Genomic DNA, 6,031 nt, shown 5'->3' with positions numbered 1-6,031 from the left:
TCATTTTTATGCTGTGGCGTAATGGATCTTAGAGGAGTCTGCAATTAATGCAAGTAATTATCCGTTGCTGCAAAGACTCTTAGACATCACTGGCTGAGAACCTAGATGAAACTTTTACCTTGTTTACCGAGTGCCTGATGGATTTGGGTGATACCTGCAGGATAAATCAACTTACAAACAAGATGAATACTGCAAACTCCTTGGTGCCATTGTCATGTTTTGATCATTGCTGGAGCTTTAATACCAATAAAGAGAAATCAGGGAAATAAATAGGTAGGAGAAGTAGTCATCAGCTATTACAGAGGGTTCCTTGTGTTTGCCTCCTCCAGAGTTTGCCTCCTTCACTCATAAAGGTTTAATATAATGACTGACAAAGGAGTGGGTATCCATAGTTTGTTGGGACATATGCAGGCTCGAGGCATGTTCTTGTTCTTCATCTTCATTGAAGATTAGCAACAGTCGGGTTTTCCAGAGTGCCCAAGGAGCCATTGATTCTGGATCCCAAGGCACAGGACATATGGGGCACATCCAGTAGTCCCATTCTAAACAGCATAGCTACCAAAAGCCCATCTTTCAGTGGAATAACCTATCCTTTTGGCTCCAGTTTCTAAACCTGCTACTGACCTGCTCCAGATATGTGCTGTGGGCTGCTGCTTTTAACCTGGCACTGTTGCCAGAGGCACTGGGCACCTGGCATTTCATGACACCAGAGGAACAGCCATTAATTTAAACTCATCAGGCAAACAGTCACTTCTGCTTGCTGTGGCTCTGTTTTCAGCTCTTCAACTCTGAAGTGAGGCTGACAATTTCTGATGGTTTCTCAGACCTCCTATTGAGTTTTGTTAATTAATATTTGTGAAGTACTTAGATGTTTTCAGGTTTATGGTGATCCAAAGTAGAATTATAACCATTGGTATTATTAAGACTAATAATACTGCTAATAACCTTAGTGAGCCTGGCAAAATCCAATTTGACTAAAATCCTTGCCACAAATGAAAAAAAACTCCAGTGATGTGAGGGGTTACGTGACTCAGTTACCAGTAACTGCTGTTTACAAGGGGCAGGAAGAGTATATTTGCTCAAATGAAAAAAGGTCAAGGCAGAGGCCCATTTGCTGTTTGTTAATAAGTAATCTAAAGCACAACACTGCTTTCCTGTAGCAGATCAGCCTGGCTTAATTTTTCCTTTCATCACCATTATTTCCAGTCCAGTTCTGGACCAAAATGCCAATTCAAAAGTAACCCACATTCTCATAGATTATTTTAAACATTTCCAAACCTGTAGAGAGGATTTGTATCAGGGGAAGAGCAACAGAAAAACCCAACCCATTTCATATTTCTGCCAGTGTTTGTCCTGGGACACTGTAGGTAACCAAGGTTGAAATATCAGATAGGACATTATTTATCTCCTGTGAAATTCTCCTTTAAGCTCAGACCTGTGCATCTTCCCTGTGGAATTGGGCCAATTAAGCAGCTATGGTGTATCTGGCCCACTTACAGTCACCCCACCAAGTTACTGATGTAACTCACAAAACCACCTACGTCATCTCCAAATCTGGCTCACAGTCAACGGTTAAAATTCAAACATGGGTACTGGAGAATATCCTTCTTCCAAGTGACTGAGCAGATGTGCATTGTGACCCCTGCCCTATCTTTGTTTTTGAAAACAAACTAAGTAATTTTCTAGCAGCACTTGTCTTCAGCTGCCAAGCAGTGTTCTGGAAAAGGGCTGGAGTCTGTTCATTGAGGTTCACCTACTCGCTGTGGGTAGGATTCGCTAGAAAAGGTTTTGCCGTTAATGAGCCACTTAAAGTGCTTATCAAAAAAGCAATACTTGTGCCAGCTGCCAGCTAGCCACAGCTTCTCATTCGTAACCCTTGGTGGTATTGTCCTTCAAATGTACTGGCCTGAGGCACACGTCTAGTCCTCAGAATAGGAAAGGTGATGTACACAGTGCTGGAACAGGCATGGCCAAAGCACAGACAGCACAGCACCATTGGCATGCATCTGCAACGCTGGTTTCGCCTTATGTATACTTATTGCTTGAAGGAAGGTAGCAGGGGCACACACACATTATGCATGAGGTCACCTTTTGGAAATAAAACCCATACAGACTGCAAACTACAGTTCCTAGCTTCCTGAAATACAGTTTTGAAAGGCAGTGTTCCTTTAAGAAATGAACAACCCCTGCTCTGGTAGTCCCAGCTGCCTGTTAACCCAGGGGGAGGGAAAGAGGTTGGTGAGGAAAGATTTTCCTAGTAGAGCAGGTCACATTTATTGTGAGCTCAGAGTATCTTTTAAGTGCTATAACCTTAGCAAAGAGTATTCTTGAGCTCTGTAGTCCTAAAGGACACCAGGTCCTGCCTCCATCCAAGCAGGGCCACACAATCAGGGTAGGGGAGGAATTACTTTCTACAGAGCTGCTCCTCTAGCATCAAGCAGAAGACAGTGAGGCTGAGCAGCAGATGCTGATGTATGGAAACTGTAGAGAAGGAAGAATACTTGTGGGAGCTGTTGTAGGGTCTGTGCTCACACACATCAGAAAGGCAACACCAGTGGCTCCTAGCTGCCAGGAGAGGGGTATTTTGGATGCCCCAGGGCCCTCGTGTTTGCCTTACTGTTCTGTTACTGACGCAAGAAGAGGAGGGGAGTGAAGAACACACAGTGTCCTGGAGGAGCAGGCACACCTGTGGGTCTGTACCTGCATGATGGGCTGCAGCTGGGTGGTTGGCAAGCACAAGGGTTCACACTGATCGTTGAACTGCTCTAGTGTGTGCAGGATGTTCATTCTGGAATACCTGGTGTGGGCAGCAGGGAGTACAGTGGAATTGATGCTCACTTTTATCAAGTCTGTCTGAGGTGGGGATCTGGGCAAGTATTTTGTAGCTTAAACAAAGTTAAGAAAGTGGTAGCATAAAGCTCTAGATCACATGCCTCTATGCTGCTCTGAAGGAGCATGTGGCCATGCCATACCTCACACGTCGTGATGGGGAGAGCAGCAAGCGTTACTAGCTGGCAGCCTTTGCAGAATGGTGATGCCACATGAAAATGCACGTGTTCGTTACTCATGAGATACACATTTCCTGCCCATCCCTGCCTTTCTGCGGGGTATATAGTAGTATACACCCAGGGTGGTGGAGCTTTCTGCTCCTGTCCCTGGATGTTATGCTGTTTCCTCTTGTGCTTTGTTCTGGGTAATGTCTGTTGTTCGAGCTACCTAGTGAGTTGCAAGAGTCTTTATCAGCACTGATGCATTGCACTCTTCCTCTAAAGACCAGTGAGGATTTACATCTTCCCCTTACAGCAGTGTGAAAACTGGGGTACCAGGATGTCAGGTGGCTCTCCTGAAGCAGTGGGGTAAGGTAGAAATATGTTAAGTGTTCTCTGAATCCAAGCCTGAGCAGTAGTCATCACCACCATGTCAACTCTCAGTTGCGCCATGGTAGTGAACTGTACAGTCTTTTGCACACAGATGAGAGACAATTACTGAAAAGCAAGCCAGTGCTGCAGACACCACTGTAGAGACGTATACTCTGTTCTAAGTGGGAGCCAGGATGCCTGGGAAAATATGCAGGTGGTTTCAGAAATCATAAGTAGCCTATTATCACAGAGGAGATGGGGGAAAATCCCCTCTGGAGCTTTCCCCCATGACCATCTGTTAATTTTCCCTTGAAGCCATTATTGACTTGCACGGGGTGGGATACTAACACCTTGCAAACAGTGCTGTGAATCACAGCTCTGCACTGCTGTTGCTGGACCAAGCAAGCTTCACTGATGGGAAATAGCATGGTAACTTGCTTCCTCAGTTTGTACCTTGGAGCTGCATGCACCTGGTGCTCGTCAGCCTCAGAGAAAGTTCTTCTGTTTTCCCAAGCACTGTATTTGGCTGCACCTTGGCCTCTGGCAGAGTTGAGCCCCTCTTGTTTACCTGCTGCCTGCTTTCTGTATAGTTTGTATAGCCGATGGTCCTTGTAAAGAGAGGTCTTGCTCATAAACTGCCATATTTGCAGACATTTAGAAATACAGGGTGTCTAGCTGTGCTTCAGGAGTAGCCTAAAATCATCAGGCAAAGGCTTTGCTATTTTAGAGGCCAAGTGCTAGGAGTGTTCCTTGTCTGTTGTCCCCTTCGGCCCTTAGAATTTGACCAATGACTACACATGTGCGACAGAATAGAAATATTGCTGCTGCAAGTGAAACATAGAGAACATTTATGTTTTGCATTTATGAGCAAAGTATGGTATTTTTGAAAGCATTTTGTGCATTTGGTCCAGGGCAGAATTATCAATTTGTACCACTGCAAATATAATTTGTGTAGTAAAAATGCAAAACAGCCAAACTGAGCTGTCACAAGTTTGGTCCAAATGGAAGTTTGTCCAGTTGGATGTTTTCTCAGACAGATGTCATCATTTGCATCCTTTTTATGATAAAATAATTCTTCTGCTCATTGAAAGATTTTTCTTATGTCTATGAATAATGCAAACACATACAAGAAAATATTTTGCTATTTAATGACGTAAGTACAAATTTCCTTCTTTTTGAGAAGAAATAAAGAAGAAAGAAAGACCAGATGGTCAGGGGTGAGAAAAATGCACCAATGTGTGCTAGGAAGAGAGCATTATCAGGGAGGGAGCTGGTATGCTGCTGGGTAGGGAAAGACTGGTTCTCTGTAGCTATAGCAGCAGTACACATTTTCCCTTAGCACATGCTAATTCATGAGACTCCTCATGTTACGCACCAAGACCTGAGTGCCCAGCCTGAGCGACTAGGTGGTGTGGCATTTGCAAATGCAATTACAAACTTTTGACGTTATACCCAAGAGTGCTTTGATGTCTCAGTATTAAACACTGTTTTTCTTGATTTCTAGTGCCCTGCTTCTGACTTTAAAGCCAGCAATCCCTGCAGTGTGCCTGAGGCAAACCTGACACTTCCACACAAGGATAAAAACATTGAGCATGGTGGCCAGAGAGACTAATAGGGAAATTTTTGGTCTTAAATGCTACTGCTGCAGTGACCCAGCCCAGCAGCTTCTCTGGAAGGTGAGTACAGACAGCCTTTCTGTCACAACAGAGATGTCTAATCTGAAACATAGCTTACCAGCAGCCAAGAAGTGACAAGCAAGGTCACTGTTCTCAGGCTGTTTGTTTCCATCTGCCATCTGTAGCAGAGCACCCAAATCCCAAGGCAGGGAGCTGGACACTCCTAGCCTGCTCTCTGCTGAAGATCTGCTGCTCTCCAGCAATGTGCTGTTGAGTCATTGGGCTGGAAAGCAAGTGCATGTGGGGGAACATGGCTGTCCTACCTCTTAGTTTGAGAATTCACATGGGATTTTGAGATTCTGGACTCTGCTCCCAGGGCTGTTTATGCATGTTACATGAAACAGTCACCAGGTAACATATAATCCCTGATCAAAACCCTCAGGGGATTTAGGCAAAGCAACGCCCAATTTCTTGATCCTGATCAGACTTAGGTGTGAATTGGGCTGAGCTTCTTGGCCCTGCCAGGGCTGGGGCAGTTCTGGGCATGCATGAAGCTGGAACTCTAAATAGGTGATGAGCTTGAAAGTATTAAGAAAAGTTGGAGATTGAAGGGGCCAGATAGTGGGAAGGACCTAGGAACTGCAGTGGGATGCCAGCATTTCAATCTAAAGTGCAGAGTTCGGGTAAAACATCAGGTGCTCCACTAACAGAGGCCTCTTAGAGGGAAATGATTGTTCTCACAGATTCCTGAAGTGGAAACTTATTTACATAACCATTTAATGTGTTTTTTAAAAAAGAAGTCCCATCCCAGGAACTGCATTTCCTTGGGTTTGTTTCCACAGGCTGCATGTGCTGATCTGCACAGTGGTGGCTGCTGCATGAATAGCTTGTTATTCTTACCAAGCGTGACAACTGCTGTAGCAAAATCGAGAGCAACCTGCTCTAGTGTAAACTGATTTCAGATTGCCCCCGGCAGTGCCAGCTACCTCATCTAACCTCTTCTCTTATTTTTTATTTCTTTTTCCAGTCTGTTTTTCTTTTTATTTTCTCTTTTTT

This window comes from Melopsittacus undulatus, chromosome Z (assembly GCF_012275295.1).
Source record: "Melopsittacus undulatus isolate bMelUnd1 chromosome Z, bMelUnd1.mat.Z, whole genome shotgun sequence".
Lineage (NCBI taxonomy): Eukaryota > Metazoa > Chordata > Aves > Psittaciformes > Psittaculidae > Melopsittacus > Melopsittacus undulatus.
Note: the sequence above shows the minus strand (reverse complement) of the source record.